The 22,741-nt window shown below is 39.1% G+C and overlaps 1 protein-coding gene across 3 annotated transcripts in view; it reads left to right on the top strand.

Annotated features, from left to right (window-relative positions):
* Window positions 1–22,741, top strand: part of GREB1L (growth regulation by estrogen in breast cancer 1 like) — a 291,844-nt gene that overhangs the window by 97,115 nt on the left and 171,988 nt on the right. For 2 of the 3 annotated variants that reach the window (XM_023510202.1, XM_023510204.1), the window contains exon 1: window positions 6,569–6,606. The exons of the other annotated variant lie outside the window; for it this stretch is intronic. The gene's annotated coding sequence lies outside the window, so the exon portion shown is untranslated. Of the gene's footprint in view, window positions 1–6,568; window positions 6,607–22,741 lie in introns of those variants that run through there. 3 annotated transcript variants of the gene reach the window in all.

The raw sequence follows: 22,741 nt of genomic DNA, 5'->3' as shown, positions 1-22,741 counted from the left end.
AGCACCCTTAAACTCTTGGGCTCAAGCGATTCTCTTATCTCAGCCTCCCAAGTAGCTAGGACTACAGGCACCCACCACAAGGCCCAGCTACTTTTTAGAGACGGGGTCTTGCTCTTGCTCAGGCTAGTCTCAAACCTGTGAGCTCAGACAATCCACCCGCCTTGGCCTCCCAGAGTGCTAGGATTACAGGCATGAGCCACCGCACCCAGCTCAACAACTTCGTTCTTTTCTCTCAGTTGCTCAAAAGAGTTCATTTGGTTCAGTCTGTTGGGCCTGCTCCTTTCTCAGCTGTAAGCATGTACACATATGGGTGTCAATACAAACTCCCAGAAATAGAACTGGATGTACCCATTTAGAGGATTATGTGAATGAGGGGGAAAGGGAGCAACAGAGGATGAATAATAATCAGTTGTTATGTACTGAATGTTTGCCAAATGCCAGGATTTGTATTTAATCCTTACAACTACCCTATGAAGTCTATGTACTATTAATATTACCCTACTTTACAGATGCGTTAACTGTAAGGGCAAGGAAAGGAAAGGAAAGACTGAATCACATGGGGCCCTTGGGAAGTAGGGATCCAGTCAATGTGTGTCTTAATCCAAAGTCAGTGCTATAAGCACAATTAGTCTCAAAGTAATTGTAATGGACCACATTAGAGCTGGCCCTTGTCTTACAAAGATATCTCAGAAGGGCAAAAGAATGAGAGGTTTTGCCCTGAGTTTTTATGAGCAGTGGTGAGTTTTTCTCATGAAGGACTTAACTCCAAGGATTATTGTAGACAAAAAGATATTCCTTTTGAATTTGAACTTAATCTCAAGGACTTCCAGAGTATCCAGGAAGATTTGCCTGTCCTTTTCCTGGGTCATATGCATCTGGCCTTGAGCAGCACTCATAGTCTGTTTGCTCAAGTTCTATTATAACGAGTGTTCATTGATACCTGACTTGACAAGATGCTGTGTGATATGTAATAGGCAAACAACAATGATAAGGACTGACTCTTTCCTCCCCCTCAATAAAAAAGCCAACTCTCCTAATCTCATAGATTTCTGGTCCTCTGCTGGTGAGGGACACTTCAGAGTCCCCTTTTGGCCATGTGTGTGCATTTCCCATCTGGTCCCTGTCGTGTTACTTCTGCTACCAGCTAACTCACTCTCTCTTTATTTCTAGCTTTTCAAATTGCTTAATATTTTTCTTTATACACAAGAATTTTCTTAGTTCTTTATCCTGGATGTAGCTCTTTTTCCCTAAGTTTTCAAAGGGATCATCCATCCTGAATTTAACTTTGCAATTAAAGAAAAACGGTAACTTTGGGTGCGGAACGCAACTAACAGAGGGACGCTACGAAACAAATGCAAATGCAAATACTGTAACCTAGTTGTTTGTACCCTCACATTAACCTGAAGTTAAAAAAACAAAATAAAATAAATAGAAACCATAACCAGCCTGCGGGTTGTAGAATACATGACCCTGGCTGTGAGCCAGCCATCAATTGCTCCCTGTATCTGGAAGGGGAGCAATTGCCTGAAAAGGCAGGCCGGCTGGAGAAGCCCTACAGTGGCTCAGGCAGTAGCAGTCTGTTCTAACCATACCAAGGGGAGCATCAATGAGCGAGGGCCCTGGCCTGGGAGGGCTGGCCTCACTATTTGGGCACTGGAAGGATAAACAAATATTTTCGCAGGGTGCGTCTAGAACTGAGTAGTCAAGGTCATTGTGGTGCAAACAGAATTCATAGTGTCAGTGTGTCCTGGTGTCTGGGCTCAAGTGCCTTTCTTGGCAGCATCTGTAAGAACACAGAACATGCTGTAACCTCTGCTGTTGATACTGGGTGTGCTCTCACGCCATCTCTAGATCTGTTTCCATTTCACGTAGATTGCTTTGAAAGTGGAGCCAGGCCTGCATTTTCCATGGACTGGACCTTTGCCCAGTGTGCTTCGCTCCTCCACTTGAAACTGACCTATATTGCTCTGATTCATTAGTCCCACCACAGGAAGTAGCAGGTACTCAAAAGGAGTCTGGAATGGCCTTCAATTTTCTTTCACGGGGGGGGGGGGGGGGATACCTAAATCTTTCTTTGAAAAAGATTTATTATGATGAGTCTGGAAATTCTTTTTTAATTTTTTCTTTCTTTCTTTTTTTATTTTTAATTTTTTAGACAGGCTCATACTCTGTAACCCAGGCTGGAGTACAATGGCACAACCATTCTCACTATGGCCTCAAACTCCTGGGCTTAAGCAATCCTCCTGCCTCAGCCTCCCATGTAGCTATAGGGTGTGTGCCTATAGCTATAGGGACTATAGGTGTGTGCCAACCATGTCCAGTGAATTTTTCTTTTTGTGTGTGTGTGTGTGTGTGGAAACAAGGTCTCCCTATGTTGTCCAGGCTGGTCTTAAACTCTGGGCCTTAAGTTATCCTCCTCTCTCTGCCTCTCTCCAAAGTGCTGGGATTATAGGTGTGAGATGTTGCACTCATCCTGAAATTTTTTTTTTGTTTTTTGCAGTTTTTGGCTGGGGCCGGGTTTGAGCTTGCCACCTCTGGTATATGGGGCTGGCATCCTACTCCTTTGAGCCACAGGCACCACCCCACCCTGAAATTTTTTTAAAGGAGCGTCAGTTGTATTTTCTTCTTTGATGCACCTGATTCTTTTTTGGTTGGTAATATATACAGTCTCTCCCCACCTACCCAGGCAGTCGCAGTGTAGGTAAGAAGTACTGAGCAATCATTAAGATAAAAAAGGAAAATCACAATATTATACAATATTAGACTTTTCTAATTTTTTGTTTTGTTTTGTTTAGCAGGTCCTGGCCAGGTTTGAACCCACCATTCCTGGTGCACAGGGCCAGGGCTCTAACCATTGAGCTACGGGCGCCCAGTCACTTTTCTAATTTTTTAACGGGAATGTCCATCTAAATACAGTGTAGTTAGTATATAACACTTTCTAATATGCATATATTGTTCCATAGATTTGAGAATTTTCTTTTTTGTACATAGATATCAGGCTAATTTATCTGCAGAGTTTTTATCTAACTTCAAAATAAGTGCCTTGTCATTAGCAAACTTCAGTTACTAGTTTTAGTCAAGTCTGAATTGCACAATGGTTGAATTGGTGACCATTATATTTGTTTAACTGCTGTAAAGTAAGTTTGCAACAATAGATGCTTGCACTTAAATAGGCCTGTGGAGTGTTAGGGCCCTATCAATCATTCAGAAACTTCCCTCCTGCTGTCTCCTCTGATGGACAATTCTGCTGATGTGGATATTCAAAAAGAAGGGATCAGGAAGAACAGATGATGGATAAAGACAATCTTCTGTCTTGAGAGGAAATCGGAGAAATCCTTTTAAGGAATTTCTTTGTCATGGTGTCAGAAGATTAATTATGCTCGTGTGAGAACAGCTTTCTCATTGGATGAAAAGAGACATTATCCTTCTGACTTGTGACAGAAGATTTTCAAAGAAAGAGAGTTAAAGATTTCAGCTGCTCTGAAATCTTCTTATTCTGTTGTCTTCTAAGAATCCTCCAAGACCCCTGGATTACATCTACAACATTGTGATGTTCGAGGAGTAATTAATCAGGAATTTTTATTTCAAGCAGCTGTTCTTCCTGTTCCTCATGCAGCTCTTCAGAAGCCTTAATACCTGAGTTTGTGCCTCTACTTTTAACAAAGTAATAGTAGTATAGATGACAACTTATTACAAGCTGGGAATGGTTCCTCGTTGCAGTAATATGGCAGAAGAGAGGCCGCAGTACAACAAAAATTTGTGCAACATATCAGTAAACACAATTTTTAAACAAGGCCTATATATCTCTATAACCAGAAAAGCTATCCTTAAAAAATTCAACTTTTAATTGTATGATTTAATCTAGTTGTAAATAGTGGTAATATTTAAGATATTAGCATTCCTTGTTGAAACCACTCTGAGCAACAAATCTGTATTCAGAAAAACCTTTGAAAGAGACTGAATATATTTTATGAACATAAGGATGGTAGAGTAGTTTCAATAGGTTTATTTTACAGACAACTGTAATCTCAAAGTTTTTTAAAAACATCATTTCAGTGAAAATCTTCTGAAATACATTAGTTAATACTCTGCCTTTTAAATAATACCCATGAACAGACTCGAGGTCATAAATACAAAGGTCTGCTATTGTGTCGTGCTGAAAAACAGTGATGTCCTCAGGGACTGCTGAGGTATTTAGTGTAGGGTTATTTGCCTCTGCACGAACTGGCCTGAGCAGCCGTATTTCTGTTTTACTGTCACTTTTTATAGAAATGGAGACTCTTCCCTTCAGGTAGGTTATCACTTCTTCCTGGAATCTGTATGTCATGTTGCTGGTAAACTACTGCTATTTTGCTTTGTACCTGAGGACGAGCCTATGCCTACATTACAAATGAATTCTATTTCTTTTGTATTCCAGTATAAAAAATCATTTTTCTCTTATTTCCAGGTTTTTAACTGGTAGGTAGTTGGGGTTTCCCAGAAATCAGATGTCTAGAAATCGGCATTACTGTGCATGGATGCACGCTTTTACAAATAGGCACACATAACTGGGTTCATTTGTTAATTATTTACATCATGTGCAGTGTATTATTTTAGTGACTGAGAGACTACGATCACCAGGCACACTTTTACATCGAAGCCTAAAGAATAGATTTCCAGACCTGGGCTTGTTGGTGACTCACACCTTTAATCCCAGCAAGTTAGGAGATCTGAAGTAGGAGGATCACCTGAGCCCAGGAGTTACAGGCTGCAGTGAGTTATGATCATGCAACTGAGCTCCAGCCTGGATGACAGAGCATGATCCCATCTCTTACAAAATAATAGATTTCCAGGGACTGTATCACTTTAGACACTTCTTCCCTGCCTTTCCTGGGGCCCCAGCACTGCTATTGTGAAATGGCAGCTACACCTTTGTTTTAAATAAAGATTAACTGTTAGATTCCACAGAGAAAAACTGTTAAAATGGGAAGTTAATATTATGTGATATTAGTAAGTTTTATGGTAACTGCAGTAATTATAGAGTTAGATTTAGATTTCATGTGCGTCAGTCAGTCTTGTTTTAATTCACATTTGATAATGATACTTGGACAAATGGATTTAAGTTTGAAATTTAGAATTCTTGAGTTTTGAGCAGGATCTAAACTTTAATATATTACCAGTTCCATGCCTAGTTTTTGGTGTTTTGTTGTGTTGTGTTTGTTTTGTTTTGTTTTTTGAGAGACAGTCTCACTCTATTACCCAGGCTAGAATGCTATGGTGTCAGCCTAGCTAACGGCAACCTCAAACACTCAAGGATCCTCCTGCCTCAGTCTCTTGACTAGCTGAGACTACAGGAGCCCACCACCATGCCTGGCTAATTTTTCTATTTTCATTAGAGATGGGACTCACTTTGCTCAGACTGGTCTCTATCTCCTGAACTCCAGTGATCCTCCCACCTTTTCCTTTCACCATGCTAGGATTACAGGCATGCCTGGTCTCCATTTCCAGTTTGAGTTTTTATTTTTTATTTTTATTTTTTGAGACAGAGCCTAAAGCTATCCCCCTGGGTAGAGTGTCATGGCATCACAGCTCACAGCAACCTCCAATGCCTGGGCTAAAGTGAGTCTCCTGCCTCAGCCTCCCAAGTAGCTGGGACCACAACACCTGGCTATTTTTTGGTTGCAGCCATCATTGTTGTTTTGGCGTGCCCTGGGCTGGATTTGAACCTGCCACCTTAGATGTATGTGGCTGGCACCTAGCCACTTGGGCCACAGACACTGAGCCCAGTATGAGTTTTTAAAGATGATAAACTGAAGTGATGAATTTCGGGCAGCGCTGGTGCTCAGTGGTTAGGCCACCAGCCACATGCACCGGGGCTGGTGGGTTTGAACCCGGCCTGGGCTTGCTAAACAATGGTGACAACAATAACAAAAAAACAGCCAGGCATGTGGCAGGCACTTGTAGTCCCAGCAACGGGGAGGCTGAGGCAAGAGAATCACTTAACCCCAAAAGTTTGAGGTTGCTACAAGTTGTGAAACCATACTAAGGGTGTCACAGTGAGACTCCGTCTCAAAAAAAATGAAAAAGAAAAGAAACAATTCCAGGAAAATAAAAGTCCAGAATGGCAAATGTAATCCCTTTTCTTCTTCCATTAAAAAGAGGGACCTAATGGGCGGTGCCTGTGGCTCAAAGGAGTAGGGCGCTGGCCCCATATGCTGGAGATGGTGGGTTCAAACCCAGCCCTAGCCAAAAACTGCAAAAAGAAAAAAAAAAAAAAAAAGAGGGACCCGATGATTCTGTTGCATTTTGTCTTGCTGGATGAAAAATCTTCCCATGATGCTCCTCTTGTGCTCTCTTTTAGCAAAATGAGTTAACTTTTGAGAGAGCTTTAATTAAAACTGGAGGTAAGTTATATCAATGACATAGAACATTTGCAGGAAACACAGTTTGCTAATTAGTAAAACATGCAGCCGGTTATAGAAAATATTTTTCTCTTTGTTTTTCTGACCTGGCCTTTAAAGGAGAACAATCAATTTATCACCTGCCCACTGCATGAATTCAATGGAAGAGAATTTGGGGTTTTTTCCCTCGTCACCCCTTGCTGAGTTGTTCTGGCAGTACATAAAAGTGAGTCATTTGTACCTAAATACTTTACTGATGCTCCATTAATCTCAGTGACATATTTGGTCTTTCCCTGTAATAAGCAGGACAAGGGGTGATTATGGGGAAAGAAGAAGAGGTAAGCATGTTTTAAATGGATGTATAAGAGTATATAGTAGGGGAAAATCATTCAGTATATTGTAGCCTGTCCTTTTTGATAGTATACATGGTCAAGACACCATGATTGTTTTGTGGCATGTTTTATGTTATTTATCAGTAGCCTTATCATATCTTCAGCATTCAGAGGAATGCTTCAGCAATTTTTGAAAAAGATCATGTGTGTCTTCGGATGTAAGAAGGTCTTCCTTCTAAAAACAAGTCATTTGTCAGACAAAAATAACTTGAAAAGATAGATGAATCAAGGACAAAGACGTTTTTCTTTGGTTGCTTTGTTACAAATGTAAAAGCTCTATCACTCTGCTTCTTATACACGATGATTAAATGGGAAAATAACAAGACCTGAGAGTCTCTCAGCTGTTGGTTGTTTAAGCGAAACTTACGAAAACCTTGATTATAGCCTCTGTAATGTGTTTCGCAGTTCTTAAAAGAATTCCCTTATTATCCTCCATCCTTTCAGTGAGAGAATGCCAGACAAGCAAGGCTGCATTGACCTTCTCTCTTGGTCTCCTCTGTTACCGGCAGGTTTCAAAGGTTAAACTAGCTTCAGATGAAATGTAATCGGTGCCTTTCCAGGTCCCTCTGGAAACTTTAACGGCCAGCTTTGTTCGTTTGGAAAGAAAGAAAGAAAAGAAAAGTCATTCCCTGAGTAGCTTGAAATGGGAAGCATCTGCTGTCTCCTTCCTTCTTACTTAAATAAACAAATGAAATTGAAAAATAAACTTTACTTCTTCACATCTGGTGAAAAGCTTCCTCTTCTGCTGAAGGTTCACGTGCTCTTTTGCTGTGCCTGGCTGTGTGAATCAGGTGTCTCCCTTCCCCCGGTCTGGTGACTTGTGTAGCTGCTATAAAGAAAGACTCTGACTGCTTTACCTGTAGTCTATCGGCATCATTATACAGAAGAAACAAGCAAATTAAATCCCTCAGCATTGGGAACAAAATCAGATGACACTCAACTCAGCCTCTCACAAGGGAGAGTGACAGGACCTTGTGACAATACTGCAGGGAGAAAATTTGAATAAGCAAGCAACTTCTGGGTCCCACTTACAGGGAGTCAGAATGTACCTGTGTGTACACTCTCCTTAATGTGACTAATATTTATATAGTGATTTATCTCCTTCCATGGCATACATTGACTTTAGCAACCCAGAGCAGCAGCACCATAATTTCTGAGGCTCACGGGCATTTACTTACCAGCAGAATACTGCTAGTAGTCAAAACGTGTCTTCGCAGGCTCTAGATAGATCTTTCTACCCTCACCTTCACGCTTTATGTTCCTGGACCACTTTGTCAGAACTCCCTTCCCTGCTGGCATTCCTTCTCTGGTGAAATACTTTTGTAATTGATATTCAATAACGTTAGCTTTTCCATGAAATGGGGCTGTCAAATATTTGCAGCCTCCTTTACCTTAGATTCCACAGAGTTACTGCCTCTCATTATACAGTTGAACATTTCACAATGTTCTTTAGGGACACAGAGCCTTTATGGAATGCAGAAGCAAATGATCCCCCTAAAAGCTTGGTTAAAAGGCATTGTAGGGGGAAATTGGAATACAGAACTTAGCGGAATCTTTCTGTCTTTGGATCCTAAGCATAATGTTTTATACCAATGATTTTATGAGGACACTATTTCTCACAAAGCTGTTGGGTTTCTTTTGCAGTTTATTTTTAGTATTTTGATTTTTTTCAGTTTTAGAATTAAAAGCTTAGTTGATAATAATGTTTAATTGTTTTTAATACTCTTGTTCCCTGCTAGGGCTAGCCTGAGAGGAAAAGGTAAATAAAGGTCAAATACCATAGGTGGATGGCAGACATGATGTTCATCCTGGGACCCAGTAGCTGTTGTCATGGCAAAATGGGCTTTCATAACTCTGGTGCTCTCAGTCACCTCCTTTGAGGAATTCTGAGTACTCCATGAACTGAACCGCAGAATGGCAAGGGGCTTAGTAGGCAGCGTCACTGATTTGTTTCCATTTTCCAAAGGGGGAGATAGAAGCAGAAAGTAGTCAGACCAGTCCTAAGTCAGTCGGTGAGAGGTTTTCCTCTTTTTCTCTCCTTTCTATTTAATGTGTTTGGCTAATCCTTACAAATAAGCATCCCATTTAATAATCATACACAATTTTGATCTCTTCTCTGTTTTACTTTTTTTTTTTTTTAAGACAGAGTCTCACTATGTCACCCTTGGTAGAGTGCTGTGAAGTCATAGCTCACAGCAACCTCAAACTCTTGGGCTTAAGCAATTCTCTTCCCTCAGCCTCCCAAGTAGCTGTCTCTTCTCTTTTTTAATTCAAAGAAGTGTTTTTCAAACTCTCATGTAATAGAATAATCTGAAGTTAGGGCTGCCTATTTGCTAAATGTTCTTTCTGGGGTAGTCAAAATGCAGATTCCTGGACCCACTGACTCATAAATGTCTCACTGAGGGGATCAGGAATCTACAGGGAAAAAGTGTCCCTCAGGTGATTTTGATGCAATCTTTCAACTAGACTCAGTGAGAAACACTGCTCTAAATGACAATTTAAAGGGTGTCTCATTGGCCATGCTGGCCTCATAGGAAAAATCAACAATAATTCTTACCAGATTTTATTTAATTAATTTATTTTTTATTTATTTTTATTTTTTGAGACAGAGTCTCACTGTGTTGCCCTTGGTAGACTAGTGTCATGGTGGCATGGCTCATAGCAACCTCAAACTCTTGGGCTTAAGCAATTCTCTTGCCTCAGCCTCCAAAGTAGCTGGGACTATAGGCACCCATCACAACCCGCAGCTGTTTTTGTTGTTGTTGTTGTTGTTATTGTTGTTTTGCAGGCCCTGGCTGGGTTCAAACCCACTAGTTCCCATGCATGTGGCTGGCACCCAATGTGAATTATGGACGTCAAGCTCAGATTTTCTACTTTACTATATTCAGGTCAAATATAGACCATGCTATAGCAGTTGCTGAAACAAATGGTAACATCCATCCTACTGTTTCTTACCATGGCTATTAATCTGTGATTCATCACTTTCTACCACCACCACTGCCATCGGACCAGGTGAACAACTTTCAGAGTGCATCTCTACACCAGGTCTCAGGGCCGAACTTACCTCACCTCACTTGTCTGTTGATTATCTTATCCACGGCTGTGATCATTTGTTTCTCTGTACCATTTCTTCCTAGGATTCTTCCAGATTTCTTCACTTTTTACCCAAATATTAAAATAAATTGTCGCCTCACTTAAGCCATCAGCACATATACTTCAACTTCTTTAGGAGATTTCTTATATTTTGCTTCTCAACAAAGATTTTCTGAGGGCAGGTAACAGATTGAAAAGTTGTAAGAGAGAGATCATACTGATGGGTGAAAAAATGCCATTCTGGGTTAAGTTTTAGATTTATTTGATTGGAAAATTTGAAGTTTGAATAGGGCTAACAGTAAAGTCAAAATTTTTAATTGAATAGAATCATAAAGGTAGGTTAGGAATCCTATATTCTTTTAATCTGAATTCCCTGGGACACTAGGAATAACTTTTAAAAACTTTTTCTTCAATTCTAAATCAATTTTTTCTGTGAGTCTGACCTCAGAAATCTCTATTTAGGGATTTTCACAATTTGTGTAATTAAGCTATAGTCATCAGTTTTTCCTTGAGTTTTAGTTACCAAGCTTGATTACAGTTTGGACGATTTCACACGTTCTTTTTTGTGGCCAGAGAGAACACAGTGTGGCTTAGATTAAAGAGCACAAGATACAGAGTTTTAAGGATGTAAGTTTGCGTCTTAGCACTGCTCACTTTCTTTAACAAGTCACTCAATCTTTTAGATTCTGTTTTCTTTCTTTTGTTTTTTTAGAGACAGAGGCTTACTTTATCACCCTCAGTAGAGTGTCGTGGCTTCATAGCTCACAGCAACCTCTAACTCCTCGGCTTAGGCAATTCTCTTGCCTCCCAAGTAGCTGGGACTACAGGCGCCCACCACAACACCCAGCTATTTTTTGTTGCAGTTTGGCTGGGACCGGGTTCAAACTCACACCCTCAATGTATGAGGCCGTCGCCCTATCCACTGAGCCACAGGCGCCACCCACAGATTCTGTTTTCTTACGTAGTGAATGCACAGATAACTATCTCAGAATATTATTCATAAAGATTAATTGCAGCAACACATATCAAAGATCCCAGTGCAGTTCTAAGGTGTTATTTAGAAAATCTTCGTTAATTTTGACATGGTTACATCTAACAATGATTAGGAGACCATTCTCAACCTTAGATTAAGATAGCATCTTAGGTAGGTCTATTATTTTCAAAAGGTGTTTTTTTTTTTTTTTTTTGACCAACCTAAAATAATCACATTCATATAAAGAGCTAGAACCTAGGACATTGTAATTGTTTTCACTTTCATCCTCATACCTTTTACAATGGACAACTTATTGATGGACCCTAAGTGCAGCTTACCTCTGTAGCAGTTACCCTACTAAGTGGTATGGACTTATTTGTTTGTGTATCTGTTTCTTTGCCTCATTTGTTTGCTTCTAAGATCCCTCCCAGTTCAGGTCATGTCTCAGCCCCAACTCATAGGAGCTGATGATGTAGGAATATAATTATGGTCCTCATGACCACAACCTCTAACATAGCAACACAACAGAAAAAACATTGGTTCTATAGTCAGAGGACACGCATTTGAGTATGGGCTTGGCTCCTTATAAGATTATAAGGATTAACCAAGAAAATATGTGAGGTCTGTCCTGAAAGTATTCAGCCAGGTACTTTAAAAAATAGAAAATAATGGCTGGATATTTTTCTAGACATACCACATATGTGAAGGAACTCTATAAAGAATAAAAGTGTTGTTTTTCCTAGGGTTAGTGTTTTCTACAAGGAAGGGTATTGGCATTTATTGCATGCCTAGCATATGGTGGTGCTCCCTATCCATCGTCTTCTGTACTCTAACACTATGAAGCAGGAAGTATTATTTCCGTTTCAGATGACTAGTCTCAAGCCACACAATCAAAGACAAAGTAGTGAGTCATGATTCACCACATGGCCTGCCTTCATTGCTTTAGAAATAGCACAGATCAGGCCATTCTTGGTACTTCCTTGGCTACCAAGAAGAGAGGAAAGAAATAGATGAGAAAATGAAAGGAGTGGCTCAGTGTTGGGTCAGCAGGAACCATCTGAGAAAATACACTAGATCAGGGGTCCTCAAACTTTTTAAACAGGGGGCCAGTTCTCTGTCCCTCATATTGTTGGAGGGCTGGACAGTGGGCTCCAGGATGAGTTGGCTGCTAAGAAGGACAGGCAGTGGCAGCAAAAACACCCGGTGGTCCGGATAAATGTCCTAGGTGGGCTGCATGTGGCCCGTGGGCTGTAGTTTGAGGACACCTGCACTAGATGCTGGCTTATTTTTAAGATTGTTTATTTATTTATTTCAGATTAATACGAGGGTACAAACCTTTAGGTTATATAATTTACACACTAAAGGTTAAAGTCAGAATTGTAGCTGTGTCCTACCCCCAGGGACTATGCCCTATATCTGTGCATAGTACCCATTGGTGGGACGCACCTGAACCCCCTCCCTGCCTCTTAAATTCAATTGAGATTTTTCTCTTGTGTGGGTCTGTGATTGTTAATCTCCTAGTTTAAAATTGGTATTGAGTACATGTAATGCTTTACAGTCTTATGATACTTAGAAGAATGTTCTCCAAGTTCATTCAGATTGTTACAAAGACTGCAAAAAAAAGAAAAAAAAGACTAGACCAGTGTTTTTTCAACCTATTTTTATCTCACAGCACACTTGAACCTATAGTTATACTAATGCAGCACATTTATGTTAACCAAAAAAGAGAATGTATTTGCTGTGCCTTGAACCTCTTTCAAAAGTAATTTAATTAATGGCATTTATTTATTTATTTATTTATTTTAGAGACACAATCTTATTTTGTCACGCTGGGTAGAGTGCTATGAACAATCCTCTTCCCTCAACCTCCTGAGCAGCTGGGACTATAGGTGCCTACCACTACACCCAGCTAGATTTTTTTTTTCTATTTGTAGTACAGACAGGGTCTTGCTCTTGTTCAGGCTGGTCTCCAATTCCTGAGCTCAAGCAATTCTCCCACCTTGGCTTCCCAGAGAGCTAGGATTACAGGTGTGAGCCACTGCATCCAACCCTGAACTACTTTTCGTGGTGGGGGTGAAGACTCATTATGATAGTCGAACATAACTGGGGAGGTATGATGAGAAATTACAGGCAAAAGTTCTCATTATTATACCTCAATTTTGACTTTAGGCTTTAAGGACTATTTAAATTATCAGAACCATTTTTGCCTATGTTAAAGTGACCAGACATCCCGCTTTTGGTGGGACAGTCCCAATTTTTAACGATTTGTCCCGTGTCCTGCAGCGTTTTTAAAAAGTCCCAATTTTTGGAAAGAATGCACTACAAGCTAGGGAACAGTGGGAGAACAGGAAGGGAATATACGGTTTTTGGCTGCCATGTGGCTATTTCGCCAGGATATGAGTTTTATATTATTTTTGTTAATTTTATAATATTAAACTATAACAAATAATTGTTGAGAACTGATTATCGAGAACTGCTTATCAAAGTTTGCATTGTTTATTGGTTGTTAGAATTAGACCACCATTTGGACTTAATGAGCATTGGCAATGACGAAAACGTTTTGTAACTATCTCTCAGACGATACACATCATACTGTGTGCTAGTGCTAGTTAAACAAGTGATATCAACAAATCAGCTATTCAGATAATTTAGGTAAGTAATTTATTTATTTATTTCATGAATTTAGCAGACAGTACTTGTATTATTTATATTTTATAGTGGCAGCAAAAATCTAGCGCCAACCTTGAAAGTGACCCTTAATGACTTATGAGGTATCATTATTAAAAAAATATATTGATAAGGAAAAGGTTAAATCTTGGGCATCAGCAAAAATCACAATAGAGAACATATGGTTAGAAATATTTCATCATTTTGAAACAAACCATGTTCCATACAATAATGCACTAAAAATTGTGGGATACGCACTGTCCTTACCAGGAACTAATGCTGCAACTGAATGCGTTTTTTCTATGGTAAATAAAGTGTGGACGTCAGAAAAATCACAATTCAGTGTTGAGACTTTGAAAGCCATTTTATGTGTGAAATATAATTTAACAAATTCTTGTGAAAAAATTCATGAGCTTTTAAACAACTACAGCAATCTACTAAAAAAAAATTCATTCAAATGAGAAATATGCCAAAGAATAATTTTTAAATGTATTATATTTGTAAATTGTACTTATGTTGAAATTTTAAAAAATATATAACAATACTATTTTTGCATTCTATGAAAATTTTTGTTGTTCCATATAGACCAAATTTTTAATTAAGAACTTCCCCCCTCCCCCCCAATCAATGATGTCCCGCTTTACCAATGTTGAAATCTGGTCACCTTAACTTATGGGATCTCTAAATACATTTGTAAAATTTCAGACTGATTGATAGTCTGTACTTCTGGAAATGTGAGAAGGTGACCATTCGATCTAATATTGTATATTTTATAATCACTTATGATTGGGAGGTTTGGGTTTTTCAGATTTGTATTTAAAGTGGCACTCTTGGGTAGAATGGGTAAAATTGAAATAACGTATGGCTGCAATAGATTTTAAAGTCATTATAGACCTTCAGAATGTTGGGAAGAGTCAGGAAAAGCTGAGTCAAGAGGGTGGAAAAAAAAAAAAACTTGGGAAGATTAAAACAGAAAAAGGCCAGGGTTTCTGGTTCATGAATTTTGTTCATGAACATGTCATATTCAAGGTCCTTGTTGTCCTACGCCTCACTGCCTCAAATACAATTTAGATGGAATTTTTTTCTTTAATAATTACACTTAAACACCTGATGATCTAATGAAGACAATTTCTTAGTGTGTCAAAATGAGTTCTTTGTGTCTTATTTGAATCTTTTGTTGCTTTAAGCTAATCTGCTTTAGGGTTCTTAAATCCAGGCATTTTACAATGCAGACTCTAGCAATGGCATTCATTTGGAATGCTGCCTTTTGTTTACTGGCTTTACCAGACGCTTGCAGCTTCCTTTGGTCATCTGGTGTCTTCCCTAATGTGATTTGTACTCCTAGGCTCTGCAGGTAGCCATGAGCCTTTATAAGTGGGATTTACAATGGGACTCACCACCCTGGCTGCTAATGAAGGCAGCCACAGGGATTTTGTTTTGTTTTGTTTTTCCATCTGTCCCCCAAAAGAGTGGAGGAAAACTGCTCTGAGTTTTCTGATTCTCCTTATTTTCCATTTTTTAACTTTTACAATTGATTTATTAGCTGTGGTACAAAAAAATATATAAATTATTTGCTTAGGAGTCAGAATGTTTCATCTGCCAGCCCTTACACGCTGATCACTGGAATTGTTTGTTATTGAACCTGGAAAGAACAAAGTGAAGTCTCTGTTTAAACTCAACCAATTGGCATTTTACCTTCATGTGTTTTTGTCTTTCAGGAGATTTTTGACCAGTTTGCTTGTTTTAAAAAATAAAAGTGCGTACCTGGGAGCCTTGGATTCTGGCACCAGCCTTGCCAGTTAGTATAATCCTTCCCAAATCTTGAATAAGTCATAGAAACTCATTTGGTTTCTAATCTTAAAAAAGAGTATTTTGGCGTGGCGCCTATAGTTCAGCAGCTAGGGGGTCAGCCATATATACCAGAGCTGGCAGGTTCAAACCCAACCCAGGCCTGCCAAACAACAATGACAACTACAAATACAACCAAATAAATAAATAAATCTGGCATTGTGCCAGGTGACTATAATCCAGCTACTTGGGAGGCTGAGGCAAGAGAATCACTTAAGCCCAAGAATTGGAGGTTGCTGTGAGCTGTGACAGCACAGCACTCTACCTGGAACGGTAGAGTGAGACTGTGTCCCATTAAAAAAAAAAAAAAAGGAGTATTTTAACAATGTACATGAGAGAGCCAAGATAATGTTTTATATTCTTCCACCTTTCTTCTCTTTTTACTTCTCTTAGTTCATCAAAATGAACTAAGGTACCTTCATTGGATTTTGGAGTGAACTTAACCATTGAAAAACAAATTTGTATTTAATAAAATGTGTTACCTGACATTCAAAGAAATAATTAAATATAAAATATTAGTGCCTTCATTTTAGAAGTGATGCACTTTGGTGTTGTTGTTGTTGTTGTTGTTGTTGTTGTTTTTGAGACAGAGTCTCACTTTGAAGTACTGTGACATCATAGCTCACAGAAACCTTAAACTCTTGGGCTCAAGAGATCCTCTTGCCTGAGTCTCCTGAGTAGCTGGAACTAGAGGCACCCATTACAATACCCAGCTATTTTTAGAGACGGGGTCTCTTCTTGCTCAGACTGGTCTCCAACTCCTGAGCTCAGGCAATCCACTGGCCCCAGCCTCCCAGAGTACTAGGATTACAGGTGTGAGCCACCACACCCAGTCCTTAAAGTATGATATGCTTTAATCCCCAGTTTTGTGATGAGAGGGATTTGCCTGTTTCTGATAGGGAAACACAGAGCCCATGTCTTAATTGTGTTTCCTAAGTCAGTGGTTCTCAGGTGTGGTTAAAGATCTTCTATGAATCATGGAATTTTTAAATTATAGAATAAGAAGGGACATCAGCCATCATTGGGCTCAATCCCTCAAATTTTACTAATGAGAATTCAGGAGGCCCAAAAATGCTCAGTAGCTTGTTTGGGTCACAGAATATATAAAGCTGTCAATAGAGCCCAAACTCCAAAGACAAAATGGAAACATGTCAGAGAGGAGGTATCCTCACTACCTTTTAATGAAAAGCAGAGAGCAAGAGATTGTACAGAGGGACTGTCATTCCAAGTCTGAAATCACTGCTTGATGGTTAGTACATAGTATTCAACAGTTGGTTTCTCCATTGCAGTTTGCCAGATTAAAGTCAATCCAATCCCACAAATGTTAATGAGACGTTGCTTCTGCAAAGGTGATTAAGCCACAGTTTCTCTCTTCTGGGAAAGTACAGTCTTCCTGGAGATAAAATAAGTATATAAGTAGTGCAAGTGGCTGGGAATAAAAATGATAAATAACACAAATGGTGATTCTGAGGATTTCAAAGTCTAAAGGGAAGATGGACTTACTAAGTAAACCTTACAGGCCAGTTGTTTAGTAGCAGCTCAAAGGTAAATTCAGGGTGCTCTGAGAACTCACAGGCAAGGTCTTAAATCAAAATGGGAAACACTAATAAGAAAACAAAGTGTTGGCAAGTGCTCCTATTCTTGAGTTGGTGACCCTCATCCTTGCAGATTAGTATCACTATAAATTCATGTCTCTAATCCTAAATACTACTCAATTATATCTTTGACTGCCCTTGGCAGAGCTCCCCTCCTTTTTATCTAATCACATAATGTCAAATCTATTCCATTTTCCTGGATCTAGTCCCCAGCTGCCCCCTTCTCAGCAGGCAGCTCCTCTCACTTGCAGAAGCCCCTGAAGAGTCCCAGTAATTGCCTTGACTTTAGCTGACCCTAAGTACTAGTGATACTAAGGGCTTTATCTCCAACTCTGGCTTCCCTTTGAACTTCAGACTCATCTATCAAATTACTGCTGTGTATCTCCATTTGGGTGTTTCACAGCAAACTCAAAACCAGTATGTCTAAGAATGGAGTGTATCACCTTCCATCCGAAACCTCTCCTTCTCCCTTAGAGTGCCCTGAATCAGAAAAGGCACTATCATCCACCTCAATTTGTATTTTTAAAAAACTTCTCTGGCTGGACCATGCCATCTGCAAAAGTATATCCAGTTAGGAGGCTACAATAATCCAAGCCACTGTACTCCTTGTCGTAGTATTTAACACACTGTACATTACATCATATGTATCTCACTGTTGTATGAGAGATAGCATCATCAAGTGATTTAAAACATGGCTTTGAAGTTAGATGGACCTATGTTGATTCCTAGCACCACCATTTTTCAGATAGCTTTGTGACCTTGGACAAATTATTAAATTTTCCAAGACTGGGGAGTCTCAACAAGACTGAAAAGTGGAGACGAGTACTTATGTCATAGGGTGTCCTGGCAATTACATGAGATGTCACATATGAAGTATTCATCTCCAGTACTCTTAAGATCCATAGGTCAGAGATTATTTCTGACTTGTTCACCTTTGCAGGACCTGACATGAAGAAGACATTTAATAAATATTGGTTGGGTGAATAAATGAGGTACTAGTATGCTTTGATTACACTACTAACAGTGGGCACAGAGAAAAGCAATGTGAGGTAAAGACCTAGGCTTCTCCTGAATTACTTCCCTGTGTCATTCAGTCACTAATTCCTACTGATTTAGTTCCTAAATATTTCCCAAGCCTATCCCCTCCTCTGAAACCCTACATAGCACCATACAGGCTATCAGCATCTCTCTCACCAGAACTATAATAGAAGTTTCTAAACACTCCAGACTAGAAGAATCTACTCAAAGCTGAAATGGGAACATGTCCTTCCTTTGCTTAATACCTACTCCTAGCTCTTTTTATGTCTGGGATCCAGTCTCAGTTCCTCCAACCCAGGCTACATCCCTAGATTTCTACTTTCTCTCTCATATTTGGGAGTCTAGTAATGCCAGATTAGTTTCAGTCTCATCTTCCAGACATGCTGTGCTATTTCATGTCTTCATGCTTTTGAGATCTTCTTACTGTAATAACCTTCTCTCCTGTATCAATTATGTTTATATTTGTTTGCAAATGGTAGGAAACCCTAAACAGCAAGTTAGATTGGGTTTGAACCCACCACCTCTGGCATATGAGGCCAGTGCCCTACTCCTTTGAACCACAGGCGCCATTGAAGAATTTAGTTTTTAAATGGAAAAATAACATTTATTCATATAGGGTTTTTTCCCCTTCTTACTTGTTTTCCCCTCTATTCTACTCTTTTGCTTTCTTACAGCCTCTAGGAAATATGGCACTAGCTTATACAGATAATTTCATGAAACAGGTAAATTGAGTGTAACACTGCTGCTTAACATCTTAGAAATAGTTTATCTTTATGGAAAATAACAATAAACTTCATAAGGAAAGTCAAAATGGCAGACTAGGGGAAAAGGTTGCAATTCATATCATACCCAAAGGATAAAATTCCTTAGTATAGAAAGAATTCTTGTAAATCAAAACTAAAACCAACAACCAGAAAAAAATGGATAAAGATTGGACATTTAGAGAAGATGATTCAAAGGCTTTTAATCATTTGAAAAGAGGTTCAAGCTCATTTGTAAAAAAGAAATGCAGATTAAAACTATACTGAGATACTTTTTTCATCTGTCAGATGGAGAACAAACCAAAAGCAGATAATATTTTACAGTGATAAACATGTGAAGATACATAAATTTCTAATGGGAGTATAAATTGGTTTAGCACTTACCTAAGGCAATTGGCAACTTTTAACAAAATTAAAAATGCATATATCTTTTGACCAACAATTACTTCTAGAAGCTTTTCCAACAAGTACAAAATTGTTGGGTTGAGTATTACAATATCTTAGTAATAACAAAGCTTGGAAACTAAGTGTCCATTATTGAAGAACTACTTTAAAATAATTATGGCATATACCTATCAGGGAATTCTCTGAACCCACACTTAAAAAAAAGAATAAGGAAGTTTTTATGTACTTATATAGAAAGATCTCCAAAATATCTTTTAGCTTTAAAAAGTGTAAAAAAAAAAAGCAAAAAAAAAAGTGTATTTGTTTTATCTTTAGTTATATGTGTATTAAAACAAATATTAAGGGTGCAACAAGATGGAAGACCAGAAGGATTGTTCAACTGAGCTTTTCTAGAATGACTGGGGAAAAAGAGAGAACCTAGATATACCTAGTGCAAGGACCTTACTCAGAGTCATAGTTCAGGGAACATAGTGAGGAGTTGGTGAGCTGGATATGGTGTATGATCCACGGGGATGGAAATCTGATGAATTAGGCAAGTAATTGTGACCAGCTGGGATTGGATGGCCCCCCACAAAAGTCTGGGACAGAAGGAAGCCTTTCTGGAGTTTTCAGTTGTTGGAGGAAGCTGTGCGTTGGATGGAAAGCTTAGAAGAGTGGGCAGACTCAAACATTATAGAGCAGCCAGGTTTGAAAGCCAGTTGGAGTGGATTTGCATAGGTTTGGTGGCTTGTGAGGCAGCCATACTGTCTCAGAAATTAGGGGCTGCCATTGCAGGAACATCCTGATAAGGTCTTAGCAGGGGGCCTAAAGTACAGATGTCTTAATTTCTCCTGCCGGGATCAGAACTTCACTCTTGGCACAGGTTGAAGGACTCCTGCACCCCATGGGAACTGGAGTCAGGAGGCATTGTGACACCTGCCCTTGAAGGATTCTTGTGAGCTTTAAGATCCCAACCTGGCAGGATCTGAATGCTGAGGAAATAATCAGGTGATCACTGAAGGCACCTAAGTTTGGAATAAAATCATAGAGGTTACTGGCTATGTTCTCTGTCTCCTAAAAAAACCACAACTCCACCTGGTGTCCTGGTGACATATTGCAACATACTGTCATCAAGAGTAAGGACTTCTGTTTGAAACAAAGGAGGCTGTGTGAAGGGAAAAGGAGGACGTGGAGGTGAACAAGAAAAAAGAACACATGAGGAAGAACCAAGAGAAAAATTCAGGCAATGTGAAAAACCAAAACAGAGGAACTCCCCCAAGGGACCATGAGGCAGCTACTGCACAAGACTCCACCTATAAAGAATTAATGGACTTGACAGAACAAACACAAATAATAGGGATTCCTGAAGGGGAAGAAGATTGTTGCAAAGGAATGGAAGCCCTACTGGACCTATCTTAAATGAAAACTTCTCAAGTTTACTAAAGACCCTGACATACTCCTTTCAGATGGATATCAAACCCCAGGTTATCTCAACTGAAACAAAGCCTCTCTAAGACACATTGTAATGAACCTGTCCAAAGTCAAGATGAAAGAAAAAATTCTGCAAGCATCCAGGAATAAGCACCAACTGACCTACAGAGGCAGAGCCATTAGGATGACAGCTGAGTTTTCAACTCAAACTTTCCAAGCCAGAAGACCATGGTCATCCACCTTCAACATCCTTAAACAAAATGATTTTCAGCCCAGAATTCTGTCTCCTGCTAAACTAAGCTTCAAAATGGATGGAGAAATCAAATCTTTTGCAGATATACAAGCACGGAGGAAATTCACCACAATAAGACCAGCTCTAATAGCAGAGTTCAAGGACATGAAAAAGTTAGTTGAGGAGCTCCAAAATATAGTAGAATCCCTCAGTAATAGAGTTGACCAGGCAGAAGAGAGGATCTCAGAAGCTGAGGACAAAGCTTTTGAATGTTCTCAAACACTCAAAGAGGCAAATGGAGAGCAAAAACTGATCATTCCCTGAGAGAGTTGTGGGATCACTTCAAAAGATCAAGCATTCATCTTATGGGAATTCCCGAAGGAGAAGAGGATGGCCCTAAAGGTTCAGATGCTCCAAGATATTTTGGAGAATTTACCAAGCATTGCAAGAGATACAGAACTTCAGATAGCAGACAGTTTTAGAACCCCAGCAAGACTCAATCCAAATAAAGCATCTCCTAGACACATTGTTATTAACTTCACCAAAGTTAAGATGAAGGAGAAAGTTCTACAGGAAGCCAGACATAAGAAATGTGTCACCTACAAAGGGAGAAATATCAGAATGACTGCAGATCTCTCAGCTGAAATGTTTCAAGCCAGAAGAAGATGGTCATCAACTTTCAATCTCCTAAAACAAAACAACTTCCAGCCCAGGATCCTGTGTCCAGCTAAACTGAGTTTGATTTGTGATGGATAAATAAAATACTTCAGTGACATAGACATGTTGAAGAAATTTGCCATAACTAAACCAGCTCTCCAGGATATTCTCAGACCCATCCTCCACAATGACCAGCACAATGCTCTACCTCCAAAGTAAACTCACCCAGAAATTTTTGAACAAAACCCAACTTCCACAGTGGTGAAAGGATTAAAAATGTCCACTGAATATCCAAAAATCATGACACCCAAAACACATCCAGGCTTCTCAGTTCTCTTAATTAATATGAATGGTTTAAATTGTCCTCTAAAGAGGCACAGGCTGGCTCACTGGACACATAAACTCAGACTGGATATCTGCTGTATACAAGACTCTCACCTTACCTTAAAGGATAAAAATAGACTCAGAGTGAAGGGATGAACTTGTATAATACAGGCAAATGGAAACCAGAAAAAAGCAGGGGTTGCAATTTTAGTAGCAGATACAATTGGCTTTAAACCAACACAATAAAAAAAGATAAGGAAGGTCACTACATATTTGTCAAGGGAAACACCCAACATGAAAAGATTTTGATAATTAATATTTATGCACCTTATCAGAATGCTTCTCAATTCATTAAGCAGACCCCAATAGATATGGAAAACTTGATATCTTCCTGCACTATAATAGTTGGAGATTTTAACACTTCTCTGATAGTCTTAGATAGATCCTCCAAGAAGAAACTAAACAAAAAATATTAGACTTAAACCTGACCCTAGAAAAAATGGACTTTACAGACCTCTACAGAATATTTCACCCTAATAAAACTGAATATACATTCTTCTCATCAGCCCACGGGTCATCTGCCAAAATAGATTGCATCATAGGATACAAGTCTAAACTCAGCAAATTTAAAAGTGTAGAAATTATCCCTTGTATCATCTCGGACCACCATGGAATAAAAGTTGAACTCAACACCAACAGGAATCTTCATACTCAATGTAATGGAAACTAAATATCTTAAGCTGAATGATAGCTGGGTCAAAGACAAGATTAAGAAGGAAATCACCAAATTTTTGGAACAAATGATAACACAAATTACCAAATAATAAACAAATAATTTGGAACAAATGATAAAACAATTTTCCAAAACCTGTGAGAGACTGCAAAGGCAGTCCTAAGAGGGAAATTTATAGCATTGGAAGCCTTCATCAAGAAAACAGAAAGAGAGGAAGCCAACAACTTAATGGA

The sequence above is a fragment of the Otolemur garnettii genome, unplaced genomic scaffold (assembly GCF_000181295.1).
Source record: "Otolemur garnettii isolate 467f Iridium unplaced genomic scaffold, OtoGar3 scaffold00012, whole genome shotgun sequence".
Taxonomy (NCBI): domain Eukaryota; kingdom Metazoa; phylum Chordata; class Mammalia; order Primates; family Galagidae; genus Otolemur; species Otolemur garnettii.
This window is presented reverse-complemented; position numbering and strand designations above follow the sequence as displayed.